The sequence below is a fragment of the Pseudorca crassidens genome, chromosome 15 (genome assembly GCF_039906515.1).
Source record: "Pseudorca crassidens isolate mPseCra1 chromosome 15, mPseCra1.hap1, whole genome shotgun sequence".
Lineage (NCBI taxonomy): Eukaryota > Metazoa > Chordata > Mammalia > Artiodactyla > Delphinidae > Pseudorca > Pseudorca crassidens.
This window is the reverse complement of record NC_090310.1, coordinates 27962338-27984811: the sequence shown is the minus strand read 5'-3', so window position 1 is coordinate 27984811 and position 22474 is coordinate 27962338. Positions and strand designations below refer to the sequence as shown.

The 22474-nt window shown below is 39.5% G+C and overlaps 1 non-coding gene across 1 annotated transcript; it reads right to left on the bottom strand.

The window, feature by feature from the left end:
- Positions 1 to 21533: 21533 nt before the first annotated feature.
- On the bottom strand, positions 21534 to 21640 carry LOC137208271 (U6 spliceosomal RNA). The gene has a single exon (XR_010935585.1). It is a non-coding gene; the product is annotated as a U6 spliceosomal RNA (small nuclear RNA).
- Between the last annotated feature and the right edge of the window lie 834 nt (positions 21641 to 22474).

Below are 22474 nucleotides of genomic sequence, written 5' to 3'. Positions count from 1 at the left end.
ACAGAGCCCCTGTAGCCACCACTGAATAAGTTTGGGAAAATGATTTTCTGGAAAGAGCATGAACGGACCTTTGGAACTAGAACGATTTAGGTTTTAATCCAAGATTTGCCTCTTAATGGCATGTGTCCTTGCCCAAATTAACTCTCTGAGCCTCAGTTTCCTCATTTGTAAAGTGAGCAAAAACGTATCCAGTTCATAGAAATTTTGTGATTATTAACTAATACACACACACATGCACAATTTCTACATAAAACTCTGGTGACTGCCAGTTAAGAGTACCCTTTCTGAATGCAAGTTACACGGGGCCCGCATCATGATAATTAAGAGCTTTTTGTTTGGAATCAGACTAACCTACATCCAAATCTCAACTCTGCCACAAGGTTGCCTTGTGACCTTAGGAAAATCAGTTAACTTCTCTGGACCTCATTTTTCTCATTTTTTTCTATATTAAAAAAAATGCCCATCACAGAAATTGGAGGCACCTGACACATGGCCCACTTTGATTCTACAAAGGCTGAAGGGTTGGAAATATGTCTCAGATCCTATATTACTTAGGGACAGAACTCAAACTGGTTTAGGTCAAAAAGGAGATTCAATGATCCACGTCCAGGCATCCCCTGGAGATAATGCAGGCTCAGTTCTAGAGCACTGCAATAAAGCAAATATCAAAATAAAGTGAGTCACACAAATTTTTGGTTTCCCAGTGCACATAAAAGTTTTGTTTACACTATACCATAGTCTATTACATATGCAATAGCATTATGTCTAAAAAGACAACGTATATACCTTAATTTAAAAATACTGTATTGCTAAAAAAAAAAAATGCTATTATCTGAGCCTTCAGTGGGTCAAAATAGTAACATCCAAGATCACTGATAACAGATCATGATAACAAATAAAATAATAATGAAAATTTTAGAAATATTGTGAGAATTACCAAAATGTGACACAGAAACACAAAATGAACAAATGCCGTCAGAAAAATGATGTCGGTAGACTTGCTCCATGTAGGGTTTGCGTAAATCTTCAATTTGTAAAAAACACAGTATCTACAAAGCACAATAAAGTGAAGCACAGTAAAATGAGGTCTGCCTGTACTGGAACAGTTTAGGGATTATTCTTACACGGCTACTTCAGGCATGACTGGTTCCAGGCACTCTGTCAAAAGGGCTTGGTCTCTTTCCATCTCATTGCTCTGTTTTGCTCAGCATTGGTTTTATTCTCAGGCAGCCTCTCTCCATGTGGTAGCAAGATAATTGTACACACTGGGAAAGCTTAGTATAAACACAGTGCCAACTACCAAATGGTCCCAGCAAAGTCCGCATACACTGTTGTATTATTAATCCTCTCTGAGTCCTGCTCCCATCTCTGAAACAATCACTATGTCCAGGAAGATGCAATGCTCTGCTTGGTCAGCCCTTGTTCATGGTGCCCATCTCTGAGCACAGAGTGGGGTTAGTGCCTCTGAACCATATGGAGAAGTCACGAGAGGGGAGAAGTTGTGAGCTGTTATCCATGTCATTTCCCATAATAGATAATGTGTTTTATAGTTTTCTTTTCTTTTCCTTTCTTTTACTAACTTTCTTCTCTTCTAGACCCTGAGTAGAACAAAGGCTCTACGTCTCAATAAGCTCAGGGTCTAGTACAATACCTAAAACATATAGGTGATCAATAAGTATCCCTATAATGCAATGAATTACAGGGACCATATGCCTTTTAATGATCTTGTCTGGAATCTGTCCTGCAGCTCAAAAATATTTGTTGAATGGATTGATAATTTCTCTGGGGATAGAAATCATGTCTGATTCACTGTATTCTCAGTGAAATACACATTAAGTGACCAATTAATACTTGTTAAGTAAGCGATTGGTTGAGTGAATGATTTCTAAGTTCCACTACAGCAGGGATCCCATCTCTTTTGTCTCTCAATTTGTAGTGACAGGTCCAATAATCCCTACCCTCTAGGGACCCAGGTATCTCCAGCCACACTCTTCCTCCCCCATGGTGGGCAGCTACTCCTCATCTATTCCCCAGAAGATGTCCAGAGGATGGGGGCCATGGGGAGAAGGTAGTGGGTTTGAATATAAAGAACAGGCAAGAAGAAGGAGACAAATGAGGAGTTCATTTGAAGTTCACGTCTATCTTATTTTGGAAGGAAGTGGGAAAGGAGAACAAAGTTTTCATGAATAATGCTGCTTATTAAAATGCCTGCTCTCTCTGATGGTGATTAAGATGGATGCAGCATCATACTGACTTTCAGAGAGAGTGGGAGTACAGCTGACAATTTTCCCATCAGAGTTTTTCACAAAGAAGGAGCAACTCCTAGGTCCCTTCCCTTCCCTCCTCCTGCTCTAGGCTGCCTTTCCTGCAGAGCTTCTTGCTGCTTCAAGGCACTGGGGGAGGAATTCATCAGGGGCTGACAAGTGGCAAATGCCATTAGCTTTCAACTACATTAAAGGATGTGAACAAGCAGGGATGGTGCCTTATTCCCCTCTCCATGTTCCCAGCCCCTGTGCCTACTATAGTGCCTGGGTCCTGGCAGGCATATAATACTTTGAATCATTCTTTCATGGTTATCTGTCATTTTTGGCATTCCACATTCATTTCCTTTTCTTCTATTATCAATTCCTTTCTTTTGTTTTGGAGAACCACTCCCTTACCTCAATCCATGGTTCTGGGGATCAAAGGAGCTAATTTCATAAAGTTCCTAAAATACTCCCTGGCTCAATTAATATTAGCTATCATTATAGCTAGTTCTACTTTATATTAGAATTCATGAAACACCCATGAAGCAGGATACCATAAATAAACTATCAGATTGTATGGAAAAGATCTTTTAAATTAAAATATCATAACCAATTTTTTAAAGAACAAAATAAGCATAAGAGTTGGAAGAAAAATCAAGAGGAAGTAGGACCAAAAGATAAAGACAAACAGACACATACATACATATTTTTAATTTGAGCTTCAATCCAAGAGGTTCAATATTTCACTAAAAAGAGTTTTCAAAAAATAGAAAAGGAATTACATTGGAAGGAAAATTATCAAAGAAAAAATACAAGAAAAATTTCAAGGTTTGAAAAACACTCTCTTTCTAACACAGTGACCAGAATAAAAAGTAACAATAATAAGATATATCATCATTAAGTTGTAAAACAAGGTGAATAGAGAAAAAAATTAAAATGCTTCAAAAGAGAAGAAAAAGAAATAATTGGAAATCAGTATGGTATTAGTTTATTTAGCAACGACATTGGAAATTAGGCAACAATAGAGCAATGATTTAAATATTCTGACTAATAATGGTTTCCAGATAAAAATTCTACAGCATTCAAGCTAGAGATCAACGGAGAGCTTTTTTCCTTCACATTTGTAAGTTCTCAGAAAGCTCTTGGACAATGTGTTCTCCAAAAAGAAGTAACCCAAAAGGCAGAAAAACAAGATTCCTAAGGAAGGAACCAGCAGAAAACAGAAGCAAAGGTAATTTTAAGAATGGTTTTGAAAGGAATTCTCTAGATCACAGTGGGAAGTAGGCCCAGAGAGCAACTAAAACAGATAAGAGCAGGAAAACAGAGGAACTTGAAAGATACGAATAGAGCATCTCCAGGAAAACAGTGGAACCAATAGCATAACTGTTTCATTTGACCGTGAGAAAAATAGTGCTAAAAGGATTTCTAGAGTTCTGTGTGAAACAGAAAACTAAGCAAATGAAAAATTGAGGCAATTATCAACTCCAGGAAAATATAAAGTTACATAACTGAGAAAAGATAATCAATGTATACTGTTTGACTCAGCAGTAAACTTACATGTACTAACTAGGCCACGACCTATCCATGAACACATAGTTATATTGCAAATACTGAATGTTTAATTATATTTGAGATATGATTTTATTGGAAGGTTTAGGAAATGAACTACAAAACAATCAGAAGATAATAAACAAGATGAAAATAGTAAGTCCTTATCTATCGATAATTGCTTTAAATGTAAATGGATTAAATATTCCAATAAAAAGACATAAAGTGGCTGAATGGATAAAAAAACAAGACCCAATTATGTCTTGTGTAAAAGACACTCACTTTAGATTTAAGGACACATGTAAGCTGAAAATTAAGGGACAGAGAAAATATATTCCATGCAAGTGGTAACCAAAAGAGTGCAGGGTCAGCCGTACTTCTATCAGACAAAATAGACTGTCAAAAACTGTCACAAGAGACAAAGAAGGTCATTATATAATGATAGAGGGATAATTCATCAAGAGGATATAACAATTATCAATATATATGTACCCAACATCAGAACATCTAAATATATTAAGCAAATACTAAATACATTAAGCAAATTTCTGAAGGTAGTAATAGCAATGCAATAATAGTGGATTTCAATACTCCACTTTCAACAATGGATAGATCATTGAGACAGATAATCAATTAAAAAAATTGGACTTGAATTTTACTTCAGAGTAAACAAAACCAACAGAAATACATATAACATTCCATCCAACAGCAGCAGAACACACATTCTTCTCAAGCGCATATGGAGCATTCTCTAGGATAGATCATATGTTAGGTCACAAAATTAGTCTTAGCAAATTTAAGAAGATTGAAATCTTGCCAATTATATTTTCCAATGACAACAGTTTCTTACTAGAAATCAATAACAGGAAAACTGGAAAATTCACAAATATGTGGGATTAAACAGCACACTCCTGAACAATCAGTGGATCAAATAAAAAATCAAAAGGAAATTTTTTAAAGATCTTGAGAAAAATGAAAAAGGAAACACAAATACCGACACTTATGGGAGACAGCCAAAATAGTTCTAAGAGGGAAACTTACAGCAAGAAATTTGTAACATTAAGAATAAAGAGGGCTTCTCTGGTGGCACAGTGGTTGAGAGTCCACCTGCTGATGCAGGGGACACGGGTTCGTGCCCCAGTCTGGGAAGATGCCACATGGCACGGAGCGGCTGGGCCCGTGACTCATGGCCACTGAGCTTGCGTGTCCGGAGCCTGTGCTCCGCAACGGGAGAGGCCACAACAGTGAGAGGCCTGTGTACGGCAAAAAAAAAAAGAATAAAGGAAGATCTCAAATAAACATCCTAACTTTATACCTCAAAGAAGTAGAAAAAAAGAATAAATTAGGTAACATAAGCATAAAGAAGAAAATAATAGATATCAGAGCAGAAATAAATGAAATAGAAACTAGAAAAACAATAGAAAAGATCAATGATACTGAGCTGAGGTTTTGTAAAGATAAACAAAATTGACAAACCTTTCGCAAGACTAAGACAAAAGAGAGATTTAAATAAATAAAAATGAAAGAGGATATATTACAACTGATACCGTAGAAATACAAAGGATCATAAGAGACTACTGTGAACAGTTACACACCAACAAATTGGACAACCTATACAAAATGATACATTCCTAGAAATATGCAAACTACAAAGACTTAATTATGAAGAAATAGGGAATCTGAACAGATCAATTACTGATAGGAAATTAAATCAGTAATCAAAAACCTCTCAACAAAGAAAAGCCCAGGACCAGATGGCTTCATGTGTAGATTCTACCAAACATTTAAGGAATAATTAATGTCAGTCCTTCTGAAACTCTTACAAAAACTTGAAGAAGGGAATGCTCCTAAACTCACTTTATGAGGCCAACTGTGCCCTGATATCGAAGCTAGGTAAAGATCTACAAGAAAAGAAAATTACAGGCCAATATCCCTGATAAATATAGATGCAAAAATCCTCAACAAAATACTAGCAAACAAAATTCAACAGCACATTAAAAGGATCATACACTACAATCAAGTGGTATTTATCCCCAGGATGTAAGAATGGTTCAACATATGCAAGTCAATGAAAGTGATACACCACGTCGACAGAATGAACGATAAAAATCATATGATTGTCTCAATAGAAGCTGAACAAGTATTTGACAAAATTCAACATCTGTTCATGATAAAAAATCTCAACAGATTAGGTATAGAAGGAACGTACATCAACATAATAAAGGCCATATATGACAGACCCACAGCTAACATCATACTTTAATGGCGAAAGCTGAAGTCTTTTCCTCTAAGATCAGAAACAAGGCAAAGAAACCACTCTCAACACTTCTATTTATTTATTTATTATTTTTTGTGTGTGTGATACGCAGGCCTCTCACTGTTGTGGCCTCTCCCGCTGCGGAGCACAGGCTCCAGACACGCAGGCTCAGCGGCCATGGCTCACGGGCCCAGCCGCTCCGCGGCATGTGGGATCTTCCCAGACCAGGGCATGAACCCGTGTCCCCTGCATCGGCAGGCGGACTCTCAACCACTGCACCACCAGGGAAGCCCAACACTTCTATTTAACATAGTATTGGAAGTCCTAGCCAGAGTAATTAGGCAAGAGAAAGAAGTAAATGGCACCCAAGTAGGAAAGGAAGAAGTGAAATCCTCTGTTTGCAGATGACATGATTTTATATATAGAAAATCCTAAAGGTGCCACCCCAAAACCTGTTAGAGCTAATAAAAGAATTCAGTAAATTTGCAGGATACAAATTCAACATACAGAAAATCAGTTATATTTCTATATGCTAACAGTAAACTATATGAAAAAGAAATTAAGAAAATAATCCCATTTACAATGGCATCAAAAAGAACTGGAATACATTTAACCAAGGAGGTGAAAGACCTGATACTGGAAAACATAAAACATTGATGACAGAAACTGAAGAAGACATAAATAAAGGGAAGGATATCCTGTGTTTGTAGATTGGAAAAATATTTTTAAATGTCCAAGCTATCACCCCATGCTATCTACAGTTTCAATGCAAATATTAGCAAATTTCCAATGGCATTTTCCACAGATAATAAAAACGATTCTAAAATTCGTACGGAACCACCTAAGACCCTGAATATCCAAAGCAATCTTGAGAAAGAAGAACAAAGCTGAGGCATCACATGACATTATTTCAAAATGTACAACAAAGCTATAGTAATCAAAATGATATGGTACTGGCTTAAAAACAGACACATAGACCAATGAAACAGAATATACAGCCCAGAAATAATCCACACATTTACAGTCAATTGATCTTTGACAAAGTTTCCAAGAACAAACAATGGGGAAAGTATAGTTTCTTCAATAAATGGTGTTGGGAAAACTGGATATCCACATGCAGAAGAATGAAATTGGACCCTTATCTCAGACCATCAGTAAAAATCAACTCAAAATAGATTAAAGATTTAAACAATATATCTAAAACTACTAGAAGAAAACTATTATATGGAATTCTGAAAAAGGCAAAACTATGAAAATAATATAAAGACCAATGGTTACCAGGTATATATGGTGGGGACAGGGGAGATGAATATGCAGAGCACAGAATTTTTAGGAAAGTGAAAATACTTTGTATGATACTCAAATAGTGGATATGAGTCATTACATATTTGTCCAAACCCAAAGAATGTACAGCACCAAGATGAACCCTAATGTAAACTAGGGACCTTGGGTGATAACAATGTGTTGACATAGATTCATCAGTTGTAACAAATGAACCATCTGGTGGAGGAAGCTGATAATGGGGGAGGCTGTGTATGTGTGGGGGCAGAGGCAATATGGGAAAATCTGCACCTTTCTCTCAATTTTGCTGTGAACCTAAGATTGCACAAAAAAAATAGTCTTAAAAGTGCATAGAGCCAAATACACACAAATGAGTAAAAATAGGTAAATATGAACAAGCTCAATGGATTATACCAACGTCAATATCCTGATTGTGATATTTTACTACAGTTTTGCAAGATATTATCATTAAGGGAAACAGTAAGTGATACACAGATCTCTGTATATTATTTCCTACAACTGTAAAAAAATTAAAATCCCATTGACTACTGACTGGAGTCGTGGATTCCCCTCTACTTCACTCCTGGAGGTGACCATTAATTACTTTTACGTATATTCTTCTAGAATACATAAAACAGCAGGAGCAGAAAGAGCCCGGTGAATTCAGACAAACCTGGATTCAAATTCAAATCCCACCACTCAGTAGCTTTGGAGAAGTAACTTAACCTCTTTGTGTCTTAACCTCTTCTTCATTAAATGGGCTACAATAATAGTAGTTAAATTGTTCTGAGAAATTAATAAGAGTCTGTTAGAACAGTGCCTGGTATCTAGTAAATGCTCAATATTAATTTTAATATGCATGTATCCTCAGAAAACATGGAGCATAATTTTCTTTGATGTTGATTTTTGTGTTTTATATAAATGGTATCATGCTCTCTGTGTCAGTCTACTATTTACTTCTTTTTTTTTTCTGGCCATGACAATATATCTCATTTCTTTCCATGTCACTAGTATCAAATTATCTCATTCTTTGTACTTGTTGCATAGTATTTCATGGTTGGCTATACTTAAATTTATTTACCATTTACCTACTGATGGAGATTTAGATTGTTCCTAACTTTGTGCCAGCTAAATTCATGTGAGTATGTCTCTGAACTATACATGAGAAATGGAATAGCTGGTTAACTAAATATGGCTTTGAAACTTTCAGATGATGTGTTAAGATTCAGTGCAGTCTACATAAACTTCAGGATCCCAGCAATGGTTTGAAAAATCTCCTTGCCATTCTAAAAATTACTCGATTGAAAATGTTAACCTGAAACAAACAGACTGCTGATATTTCTCCATGAAAGATGGGTTTATTTGGGCTCAGCAGAGAATTGTAATTCAGGGTCTGCAACCATGGTGAGTCACTGCAAGTCCCCAAACGACAAGAGGAGGAGAGAGGGAAGGGAAGTTGGAGGGGGGGGGGGGCGGCTGCTAATAGTAAACTAAGAGTCTGTGGCTTTTCATTGGCTGAGTCCTCTCCAGGAAAGAAGAGTCGTCTTCTTCCCAATGGGCTGTGCTATCATCACGAGGCGTGAGAGCTCCCCCTTCTGGTCTCCCAACTCTGTTAATTGACGTTTCTGTTCATTTTTTTACAAGCCGTAACTTACATATTATAAAATGTATCTACGTTGTAAATGGACACACATTTGCAAGCAGCACTGTTATTCACTTTGTTGTGTATTGAACTGTGTCCACCAAACAAGATATGCTGAAGTCCTGACCCCAGTACCTCAAAATGTGACCTTATTTGAAAATAGGATTGTTATAGGTATAATTAGTTTAGTATGACTTTCTGTTGTTTTAAACCACCCACTTTGTGGTACTTGGTTACAGAAGCTCTAGGAAACTAATACACATTATTTTTTTATTGTTGTTGTTTTGAAGTATAGTTGATTTACAGTGTGTTAATTTCTGCTGTACAGCAAAGTGATTCAGTTATACATATACATACTTTTTTAATATTCTTTTCCATTATGTTTTATCAAAGGATATTGAATATAGTTCCCTGTGCTATGCAATAGGACCCTGTTGTTTATCCATTTCTATATATAATAGTTTGCATCTGCTAACCCCAAACTCCCAATCCATCCTTCCCCTGACCCTCCCTCCCCCTTGGCAACCACAAGTCTGTCCTCTATGTCTACACATTAGTTTTTAGTGCTTTTTAATATAGTCTTTTTTAGTAGAGTCGAATACACACATACACATTTCGACCATTTCCATCACCTTAACAAGATCCCTTATGCATATTTACAGTTCAAGTTCACCCTGACCCTAGGAAAGCCCTGAGTTCTATTATGGAGTAGAGGAGGAGACCCAAACTTCTCAGCTGATGCCTGGATTGGTATTATCCTTGAGGAGCCATAGTCACTCATGAAAATGACTCAGTAGGAGACTCTCAGATGGTCAAGTTTGGGATATAACTTCATTCCACCCTCTCCTCCACCTTTGGTCTCAACAGTTGTCAACAATTGGGTCAAAAACTAAATTTTGAAAACCTGGTGAAAATCTCCTCCAAGAAGAAAGGTATACATATCTCTACACTCAAAATCGGACAATTTTAGATGCCCCATGTGTGAATCCCAGTTTCAGGATCCTTGGTCTTTCTGTTGTATGCTTGAATATCTGTGGTGAGGGGGAGGCCAGTGCTACCTGAGGCAACCCATTCTACCCTGGGGAGCTCTATGCCCTGGGAAGCAATTCCTGTCCTGGTGGCTCCCACTTAGCAGTTCTGGGATAGTCTTTGTTAACTACAGTATGGAACAGGAGACTGAGGAATTTTCAATCCCGGAGTTAAATAGGAACCTACAGAAACCTGCATGGGAATGATTGCCAAACCTCTAGTAGACTTTCAGGATGGAGAGGCAGTGGGAGAGCTCAGAATTTGGAAAGTCCTGGCTCTATCATGTACTAATTCTTTGTCCTTCAGAAATACTGATAGCCTTTCTGAGACTAAAGTCTCCTTTGTAAAATAGAGAAACTTTGCACATACTAGGTGTTTTATCATGGATGAATTTAGATTGAAGTGAAACCTCATATGAATAAAAAATAGGACCCGGGCTTCCCTGGTAGCGCAGTGGTTGAGAGTCCGCCTGCTGATGCAGGGGACACGGGTTCGTGCCCCGGTCCGGGAGGATCCCACATGCCATGGAGCTGTTGGGCCCGTGAGCCATGGCCGCTGAGCCTGCACGTCCGGAGCCTGTGCTCCGCAACGGGAGAGGCCACGACAGTGAGAGGCCCGCGTACCACACACACACAAAAAAAACAGGACCCAATACCACGAGAGATGGACAAGACGAGGAGGAAAGGGAATTTCAGTGTCTAACAGCATCCTGAGAAATGAGATTATCAAGTCTTTCATACATAGACCTTTTAAAAATTTTTAAATCAATTTTTTTAAAGTAGTTTTAGGTTCACATCAAAATTTAAAGAATGTCATATAGTATGTAGGCTTTTCAGATTGGCTTCTTTCACTTAGTCATATGCATTTAAGTTTCCTTCATGTCTTTTCATGGCTTGATAGCTCATTTTTTTAAAACACTGAATAATATTCCATTGCCTGGCTGTACCACAGTTCACTTATCCATTCACCTACTGAAGAACACATACTTTTTACTGAATAAAATTAGGTCTCCATCTTACAGTTGAATGACCACAGCACGGAATGAGCAGATGACAGCATCCCAAGACTCCTCCCATTGATCCAGAGTTCCACCAAAGTACCACAAAAGACAAGTCTGAGGTCTCTAGCATCCTAACACCTAAGGCAGGAGATAGATGGGCTCCAGACTAGGCATTTATAACCGGCCTCCTGTTTACATTTCTTGGGGTGAGAAAAAGATGGGCTTCAGGCCAGACGTATACAACTTGCCTCCTGTTTGCATTTCCTGAGACAGGAAATAGATGGGCTCCGGGTTAGGCATTTACAATCAGCTTCCTGTTTGCCCTCCGAGATGTAAGTAACCACAGAAACAGGGTAAATAGCCAGGCATTGTCTCTTGAGGATGCCCTAAGATAACAGTCATGGCAGGAACAGAGAGGGACAAAGCCCTGTTTGAGTAAAGGATCAAGAGTCATGCATTTCCCATCCTTGGGGCAGGGGAGACATTGCACATGTGCAGAAAGGCTCCTTGGGGGTCAAAAAGGAGGGGGCACCACCCCATAATATGTGATGCTAAGGCCGCCCCATAGGCCTCTGGCCTGGAATCCATCTTGGAGAAAAGTTGCACGTGCATGTTGGGGAAGGTCCTAGGGCAGGTCAGGTGTGGAAAAAGAAACCAGATAATTGGCCAAAGGTAAACAGAGACCTGGAAGAACTGCCCTACATAAATGAACGGACCGCCTCTTTACTGCGCTCCCGCGGTAGGGAGGATGCCCACACCCTTTCTCTCTGGGTGTGCATCTCTGCCTTGCTTCTATCTTAACTAAACAGTTTCTCTGTGTGCTCTCCCACTAGTTGTTGTGCTGTGTCTCTAATAATAAACTTTGTACCTGTTTTTACAGTTTTTGCCTCCATGAGAAATGAATTTTTCACTGGGGGCAGGAGCCAGGGAAGAATAGCTTCTGGCCTCTAGCCCTTCCTGGCCTGGTGGCTAGGATTCCTGGTTTTCACCCAGGCTACGCAGGTTCAATTCCTAAGCAGGGAATTAAGATCTCGCTTCGTGCCACCGCTTACTGCTCCCCCTCCGAGATCACACCCACCACATTGAGAAAACAAAGAAACAAAATTGATTAGGTGGGGATGATGGGATTGGCCCGAAATCGCAATGCAGTATCTCCACCAACTATAATCGCTGCTGAGCTCCATCCACCTCCAAAGGCTGACCCACTTCCCTAGGATGGGTGCTCTTGGAAGTTCAAATGCAGGAAATACGGCTCCACCCTGCCTTGTTGTTATCCCCACTTAACTTCTAAGGACAGTACTGGGTTAGGCACTTGATTTAACCAGGTGTTTGAAGACCTCAACTGGCAAATGCAAATGATGAGACTTGAAAAAAAATCAGAATTTTTTGCCTTGGTTTCCTGAAGGCTGAATTAAACAGAACTTAAATACTGTTTTACTTTTTATTTGTTTTTTTCTGGACTGAACCTAGAACTGAAGGGGATTTTTTTCTCTCCCTTTCCAAAAGATACCAGGCGAGCCAGAAACAAACACACATTTTCTAAAACCAGTGAACCGTGGCATCAGAATTTTCTTCAAACCATACCTGAACCAAACTTACACTTCATACAGTTGGAGTCTCTCAGCTAAATTGGCCACAGACATGGAGTTGTTTTACCCAGTTTAGAGCCAATATGAAACAGGTCTCTCTCTCGGCTCTGTGGTTATTATTGTTGTGGTTTTTAGGGCCCCATTCTGTCTCTGCTTCTTTGCATCTTGGTGGCTGTCTCTCTTCATCCCTCTGTGTCTCTCTGTCTTTTTGTCTTTCTGCTTTTTTCTTTCTTTCTGTCCTTCTCTGTCTGTGATCTTTCTTCCTCTCCCACTGCCTCCTTCTGAAATGCTCATAATATAAGGACCCTGGAGCAGACAACCTGGGCTTGAAATCACCTCCTGTCTCTGGGCATCTGTCTCTTTATCTGTCAAACATGCTTAGAAGGGTACCCGGCATGTAATAAGCATGTTATAGTCAATCATTATTATTATTTCCCACATTTGTATAGCCAACTTCCCCAGGTAGTTTCTGGGACCAGCAAACATGGTGACATAGCAGATTGGAGAGAGGAGACTTTGGGAGAGAAAGACTTCATGGGTTGAGGGAAACAGAAGCTAGAGACCTAGCTTAGTTCTCTTGGCTGTGCAGTTTCTCCTCACATCTTTTACAAGAAGCAATAGGAGATGTCCCAGAAGATTGTAGGGTTTGCACAGAGAATGTCATGATTCTCATAGAATTTTGGCTATTGAATCTATACTTCCTCTACCCTAACCTGTGAAATCTGTGAAAGCAAGAATTTTGAGGAGAGAAAGGGGAAGAGAGAGAAAACATGCAAAGGAACGTAAGAGAGGAGAAAGAGGATGAGAATAAAAGAGAGAATGGAGAGAGAGTTAGTGAGAGAGAGAGAGAGAGTAAAAGGAAGAGAATATGAGAGGGAGAGGGAGGGAGATTCACTGAGGCCATAGACCAATGTTTTCTGCTAAATAGAGTAAGCGAGACCAACCTGCATCCTTGGAAGAAAAGACGCTGTGGCCCATATTATTGCTCCTAATCATACATTGCACTAAATGCAAACCTATTATCTGTTCAATTTCATTTTAGTACAATTCACTGTACTGCCGCAGCCTCACTTTCCAGCTGAGGTGCCACTTTTGTAAGCAAAAGTCAAACTCCATACAGCAAAGATTTGGCTTCTTAGCAACTGAAAGAAGTTAGGCTGAAGAAAAGAAAATAAAGTACATGGCATTGCAGAGTTAAAGAACAGAGATACTGATGCATTGCATTTGGAAGCAACAAACAAAAAACAACCCCCAACAAACCCATGCCATGCCATCTGCAATCGATATGCATCATTACATTTAATGAGATGGCTGGGTTCTGGGAGAGTTCCAAGCCAGTGCTTCTCAACCTTCCCTGCGCAATGTAATCACCTGAGAGCTTTCAAAAGAAAAAAATCTCAGTGCCCAGGTTGTACTCCCCAGACCGGTTAAATCGTGGGACCCAGGCATCAGTATTTTCAAAGCCCCCCAGGTGACTCTAGTGTGTAGCCAAAGCTGACAACCTCTGATCTTAGATAACCCAAAAAGCCAAGTCATAACGTTTCCAAACTCTGTAACCTGACTGCAGCGGGTAAGGTAGCATAAGAGATGACGGCACCTGTTGGGTAATTAAGGTAACATGTCAGGAGATTATGAAAAGTCCATCTGTTTTGGATAGGGGATGCAGTCTAATCAAATGATATTCTTTATGAGCAGCTATCCTAATTCCCTGACATTTGGTTTGCCCCCAGTGTTTGATGACCCTTGTTTGCTGCTGTCTGTTCACGGCCATCTGCTGCCTGTGATTGCGGTGGAGAGGAGCGTCGTGCAGCCAGGTGAGGTGTGTAGTGTTGTGGTTTTCCTGCCTATTAGTCTCCTAGGAGTGAAGGAGTCTGTACCAGGGCATGACCCTGCCCCTGTGGCTCAAGCACTCATTATTTACCTGTTATGGGTTGAATTGTGTCCCTGGTCAAATTCATATGTTGGATTCCTAACCCCCAGTGCTTTAGAATGTGCCCCCCCCTTTTTTTTTAATGAAGTATAGTTGATCTACAGTGTTGTGTTAGTTTCATATGTACAGCAAAGAATATATATTCTCTTTCAGATTCGTTTATAGGTATTACAAAATATTGAGTAGAATATGACCTTATTTAGAAATAGGGTCGTTGCAGATATAATTAGTTAAGATAAGGTCATACTGGAGTAGGACGGTTCCCTAATCCAGTATGAGTGGTGTTACAAAAAGTGGAAATTTGGACACAGAGGCATGCACACGGGCAGTATATCACATGAAGCTGAAAGCAGAGATTGGAGTGATGCACGTACACAAGCCAAGGAACACCAACAATTGCCACCAAACCTCTAGAAGCTAGAGAAGAGGCATGCGACAGGCTTCCCTCACAGCCTTCAGAAGGAACCAACCCTGCTGCATCATGATTTCTGACTTCTGCCTTCCAGAGCTGGGAGACAATACATTTCTGTTGTCTAAGCTACCCAGTTTGTGGTTGTCACAGCAGTCCTGGCCAATGAAGACAGCACCCCAGCCTGGAAGAACCAATTCTGCCCATTGACGGGAACAAGTAGAGGGTTTCAGGCCTGGGAGAAGACAGGCCCTAAACTAATCAACTGCCCTGGTTCTAACCCTGATTCCAAACCAATCCCCATAATTGTTGCTCCCAACCCCCTCATGCTCATGGTATCCACTGCCCCCAGCAGTCCGACTTCATAGGCATGTGACCTGTGCAGTGTCCATGGCTTTTCATTGGCTGAGGAAAGAGAAAGGAATTTCCTTGCCAGGAAAGAGAAAGGAATCTTTCTTCTTCTTGATGGTCTGTGCACTTAGAAGGCCTCCGGGTGTGTTTTAATTCTCTGGTGTCGCCATCTTGAAATTCTGAATCATTTTCCTGGGCCCAGCATTTTCACTTTGCACTGGCCCTGCAAATTCTGCAGCCAGTCCTGTTCCCAAGCCTCCCATTAATTTTCCTTCCTTTGATCAGATCCTATCTACTTCTTCATAGGGATTTCTCATTGTTTCTGGTCCAGTAATGTCCCTCTCTTTCTGTTTTCCAATGATGTTATGAAGGTTCCCTTTTTTTTTTTTGTGGTACGCGGGCCTCTCACTGTTGTGGCCTCTCCCATTGCGGAGCACAGGCTCCGGACGCGCAGGCTCAGCGGCCATGGCTCACGGGCCCAGCCGCTCCGCGGCATGTGGGATCTTCCCGGACTGGGGCACAAACCCGTGTCCCCTGAATTGGCAGGTGGACTCTCAACCACTCCGCCACCAGGGAAGCCCAATACTCACCTTTTGGTTTTAAATTCACATCTGTTATACTTTAATCCTGTCTTTCCTGGTAGACCATGAACTCTTAGAAGTTGGGATGATTCTGTTTTGTTCTATTGTTAAATCTCTGGAGCTTGACACAGTGCTTGGAACATACAGAGAAGGAATCAACACATTTGTCAAATGAGTTACTGACTGTTAGGTGCTCAGAAACGCTTACTTACTGCACAAAACTGGACCCATTCTCATAAACACCGTGGGCCTCAGGAAGACTGCTTTAGGGAGGAAGAAACCAGGTGTGGGAAGTTGAGGTGACAGGTTCAAGGTCACATAGATAGTAACAGCAGTGCTAGAACTTTTTTATTATATTCAGAAAAAAATATTCCTTTCTCTTTGGAACATAGCCCTGAAATGTGACCCTGACACATCCTAAATCGCATGACTCACACTTTGTCTTCCATGATCAAGAGAGGGGAAAGTGTAACAAAGCAGAAGCCTTTATAACACAGGATTTTATATTGAGCCCTGAGATGCTAACATCTCATAGAAACTCAAACTCTGCGGTGCCTGGATTTTCCAAATGGATGGCTCTCCTTTTATTAGCAGCACAAACCAAACCGACCCCAAGGGCTCACGGCAGAACCTCGTTTGTCTCAGACAGACTTGACTTGACTCTTCTTTCAGGGTTTCCGTTGCCTAAACAGGGTGGCTATTCAACAAGCAGCAATATAGGGTATGGGTTCTATTTCTTATAAATCATGTACCACTCCATTGATTCTTTTTTTTTTAAATCCTTATAAAATAGGTGACATTTTGTGTGTATTTTATTTTTTTTATTTTTTAACATCTTTATTGGAGTATAATTGCTTTACAATGGTTAGTTTCTGCTTTATAACAAAGTGAATCAGTTAATACATATACATATGTTCCCATATCTCTTCCCTCTTGCGTCTCCCTCCCTCCCACCTTCCCTATCCCACCCCTCTAGGTGGTCACAAACCACCGAGCTGATCTCCCTGTGCTATGCGGCAACTTCCCACTAGCTATCTATTTTACGTTTGGTGGCGTATATATGTCCATGCCACTCTCTCACTTTGTCACAGCTTCCCCTTCCCCTTCCCCATATTCTCAAGTCCATTCTCTAGTAGGTCTGTGTCTTTATTCCTGTCTTACCCCTAGGTGCTTCATGACCTTTTTTTTTTTCTCTTAGATTCCATATATATGTGTTAGCATACAGTATTTGTTTTTCTCTTTCTGACTTCACTCTGTATGACAGTCTCTAGGTCCATCCACCTCACTACAAATAACTCAATTTCGTTTCTTTTTATGGCTGAGTAATATTCCATTGTATATATGTGCCACATCTTCTTTATCCATTCATCTGTTGATGGACACTTAGGTTGCTCCCATGTCCTGGCTATTGAAAACAGAGCTGCAATGAACATTTTGGTACATGACTCTTTTTGAATGATGGTTTTCTCAGGGTATATGCCCAGTAGTGGGATTGCTGGGTCGTATGGTATTTCTATTTGTAGTATTTTAAGGAACCTCCATACTGTTCTCAATAGTGGCTGTATCAATTTACATTCCCACCAACAGTGCAAGAGTGTTCCCTTTTCTCCACATCCTCTCCAGCATTTATTGCTTGTAGATTTTTTGATGATGGCCATTCTGACCGGTGTGAGATGATATCTCATTGTAGTTTTGATTTGCATTTCTCTAAATGAGCATCCTTTCATGTGTTTGTTGGCAATCTGTGTGTCTTCTTTGGAGAGATGGCTATTTAGGTCTTCTGCCCATTTTTTGATTGGGTTGTTTCTTTTTTTGATATTGAGCTGCATGAGCTGCTTGTAAATTTTGGAGATTCCTTTGTCAGTTGCTTCATTTGCAAATATTTTCTCCCATTCTGAGGGTTGTCTTTTTGTCTTGTTTATGTTTTCCTTTGCTGTGTAAAAGCTTTTAGCTTTTAAGTTTCATTCGGTCCCATTTGTTTTTGTTTTTATTTCCATTTCTCTAGGAGTTGGGTCAAAAGGATATTGCTGTGATTTATGTCATAGAGTGTTCTGCCTATGTTTTCCTCTAAGAGTTTTATAGTGTCTGGCCTTACATTTAGGTCTTTAATCCATTTTGAATTTATTTTTGTGTATGGTGTTAGGGAGTGTTCTAATTTAATTCTTTTACATGTAGCTGTCCAGTTTTCACAGCACCACTTATTGAAGAGGGTGTCTTTTCTCCATTGTATATCCTTGCCTCCTTTGTCATGGATTAGTTGACCTTAGGTGCATGGGTTTATCTCTGGGCTTTCTATCCTGTTCCATTGATCTATATTTCTGTTTTTGTGCCTGTACCATACTGCCTTGATTACTGTAGCTTTGTAGTATAGTCTGAAGTCTGGGAGCCTGATTCCTCCAGCTCTGTTTTTCTTTCTCAAGATTGCTTTGGCTATTCGGGGTCTTTTGTGTTTCCATACAAACTGTGAAATTTTTTGTTCTAGTTCTGTGAAGAATGCCATTGGTAGTTTGATAGGGATTGCATTGAATCTGTCAACTGCTTTGGGTAGCATAGTCATTTTCACAATGTTGATTCTTCCAATCCAAGAACATGGTATATCTCTCCATCTGTTTGTATCATCTTTAATTTCTTTCATCAGTATCTTATAGTGTTCTGTATACAGGTCTTTTGTCTCCTTAGGTAGGTTTATTCCTAGCTATTTTATTCTTTTTGTTGCAGTAGTAAATGGGAGTGTTTCCTTAATTTCCCTTTCAGATTTTTCATCATTAGTGCATAGGAATGCAAGAGATTTCTGTGCATTAATTTTGTATCCTGCTACTTTACCAAATTCATTGATTAGCTCTAGTAGTTTTCTGGTAGCATCTTTAGGATTCTCTATGTATGGTATCATGTCATCTGCAAACAGTGACAGTTTTACTTCTTCTTTTCCGATTTGGATTCCTTTTATTTCTTTTTTTTCTCTGACTGCTGTGGCTAAAACTTCCAAAAGTATGTTGAATAATAGTGGCGAGAGTGGACATCCTTGTCTTGTTCCTGGTCTTAGAGGAAATGCTTTCAGTTTTTCACCATTGAGAATGATGTTGGCTGTGGGTTTGTCATCTATGGCCTTTATTATGTTGAGGTAAGTTCCCTCTATGGCTACTTTCTGGAGGGTTTTTATCATAAATGGGTGTTGAATTTTGTCAAAAGCTTTTCCTGCATCTATTGAGATGATCATATGGTTTTTCTCCTTCAATTTTTTAATATGGTGTATCACATTGATTTGCGTATATTGAAGAATCCTTGCATTCCTGGGATAAACCCTTCTTGATCATGGTGTATGAGCCCTTTAATGTGCTATTGGATTCTGTTTGCTAGTATTTTGTTGAGGATTTTTGCATCTATGTTCATCAGTGATATTGGCCTGTAGTTTTCTTTCTTTGTGACATCTTTGTCTGGTTTTGGTATCAGGGTGATGGTGGCCTTGTAGAATGAGTTTGGGAATGTTCCTCCCTCTGTTATATTTTGGAAGAGTTTGAGAAGGATAGGTGTCAGTTCTTCTCTAAATGTTTGATAGAATTCGCCTGTGAAGCCATCTGTCAGGACCTATTTTTTTAAAATAATTTTTTCTTTCTGATTACATTTATACATTGAGTTTGCAGCAGCATATTTTGTGTGTGGTATATCTTGTGGAATGAATGAATGGATGCATAAGTGACTCTGCAGGACCAGAAATGAAAGGTATCTTGTGGAATGCACCCCTGCTAGTAATCATACTAATCCTATGTGGAATATTATTCCTGATCTCTGTTGGGTTTGACACTTCTCAAACACCTTGTTGGAAATGGAGACAGTAATTCAAAAGTAGCACTTAATCATAGTATTAGATGGTGCAGCTAAGTGTCATCGTACACATGCTTCCACAAGGAAAGAAGCATATGATTAAAATTAAATCATCTGAGTAGATTGTATAAGGAATTGAGCATAGAATGATGCCTTCCCAGTTCAGGGTCTAAAAGACAGATTGAGAAATAAGTAACCCGGATTTGTAGATGAGGGCTTTGGTACCAATTGGCTGGGATTTGGGGGCAAGTCTCTTTACCTCTCTGGGTCTCAGTTTCCTCCCCTGTAGAGGAAGGGGCGTAAAGCTGGTGGTTCCTCTGATTTTTCTTTTACCCCATCAAGCTGGAGCTAGATATCCCCCTCTGAAAACACAAGGTATTATAAGAAGAAGAAACTCAACAGAGAAGCACATCTTGTAAATGGTAGATATTTGATTCAAGCCCAGTCTTTCTTTACCCTCAATCCATTAACTTTCTACTATTATTTTATTTATGTCATCCCCCCCTACCTGAAATTCCCTTATTCACTCAAAAACAATGAAATGCATCTTGGGTACCTGTAACGGTCCCTATTGTATTGAAATTTGCTCTCTGTACAAAGACCCAGAGCCCCCTCTTCCTCTCTGACCCTGTGAGATTTTCTGGCAAGCATTCTGCTGCCCTATACTCCTTCCTCAGCACCTAACCGTGCTCCCTAAAGTTCTACAACTTTGTAGTGTACACCAGTGGCCTCGTGGGTTGGGAAGGCTATATGACATAGCATAGAACATGAGCTGAGTCCCAGAGTCAAACACATATAGGTTTTATATAGAGGTGAAGGTCCTCACCACTTTCTAGGTGTGTGACTCTGGACACAACACTTTATATCACTAAGCCTTAACTTGTTTATGTAAGGGGACAAAAAGGGGACAATGATGCTATTGTGAACATTGGTGGCTGCCTAACCAACAGTCATTCCGTCTTTGTTGACAGTAGGGTACTGTTTCATTCAGGCATTCAGGGCAAGGTGTCTTGTCCCAGGGGATGAATTTTGACTTCTAATTGATCATAATAATCCTATTCCCATTTGTCAATGACTGCTTTAGATTAGGCCATATGACCATTTCTGGATCATGGGATACAAAGGGAAATCTACTGCAGAATACTGGGGAAAGATTTCCCTCCCTAACAACAAGAGAGAGACTTGAGAAAAGAGTGAGCCCATCTTCCTTTCTTCATAATTTTAGATGTTACTGATCCTATGATTGTTGGCGCTATAGCAGCCTCTTACAGTAATGAGGGGAAAACCAAGAAAATCACAGAAAAGCCATACAGAGCCCTGACAGTGTTTAGGTGCTGAATCTACTTTCTCTGAAACCTCTATCATCTCTAGATGTTTTATTAAATGAGAAATAAATATCTCTACTGCTTAGACATTTTAACATTTTGTGGGATCTGAAAGTTACATTATGTTATATACACTCTTTAAGTCAAAGAATACAAAATTTAAAATATGAAAATCAGGTGTGAAAATAAATATTTATTTAGAATAAAAAGAAGCTGCAGCAGATTCCAAATTTTAAAAGCTGACAAATGTGCACATCACAAAATTTAAAAAATAATAGTTTTTATTAACGATTAATAAATCTCCTCTGTAATATATATATTTTTAACATCTTTATTGGAGTAGAATTGCTTTACAATGGTGTATTAGTTTCTGCTTTATAACAAAGTGAATCAGCTATACATATACATATATCCCCATATCCCCTCCCTCTTGCATCTCCCTCCCACCCTCCCTATCCCACCCCTCTAGGTGGTCATAAAGCACCGAGCTGATCTCCCTGTGCTATGCGGCTGCTTCCCACTAAAAAATATGGAATGCGTCACGAATTTGCGTGTCATCCTTGCGCAGCGGCCATGCTAATCCTCTCTGTATCCTTCCAATTTTAGTATATGTGCTGCCAAAGCGAACACCTCTGTAATATTTTTATCCTATATGCTCAGGCTGCATACTCTGTCTTCATATGACAATAACTTGATAAAAATACTTTCTATAGAGAAAATAAATAATTCGAACTTTTTTTCTAGCATGGTTGATGAAAAATTAATACGGCTCTTGATGGTTTAGAAAAGTTACTTTCAGTTCCACAACTCATTATTAGTAATGACATGTAAATTTTTAGGATTATCACTAAATTTGGGAAAAGCTCTAATGAGTTTGTTTCATATATGAGTTGTATGCTTTAAAAGAATTTCCCATAGACTAGCTTCTGACTCCATATACTTCAAACTTAATTTCTCCTCTGTTACCTGCATTTCTTCTGTCCCCATTGCAATACCACCTCTGGCCCTGCTATTCTGGATCAAAATACTAGATGAGTCAGCACAGTGTGGCAGGAGTATTCCTGGAAGCCATAGGGATAAGTCATTCACGGGTAGCTAGCTTAGAGTCACTTAACAATTCATGGAAATGAATGAGAACCACATAAACATATCGCACTAAACCCCATCCTGATGTATTACTGCAGCTCAATCCCAAATCCCCAGATGCTCTCAGCCTCTCTAGCACTAACCAACATGAGGGGATGTGTAACAAAAAAGAACCCCCAGGAGGAAGAATTCCCAGGCTTAAACCATTGCTGTTCAAACATTTCACTTTTACAAAATTTCAAAACAACACGTGATGATGGAAACACATTGCTAGGGCCTTAGAAAGGACCCGTGCAAGTGAGGGGGCCGTAAAATGTAAGCTTTGATTTGCTTCACGTGAAATACATCTTCCTCTTATTACAGTCATGCCGTGAGAAT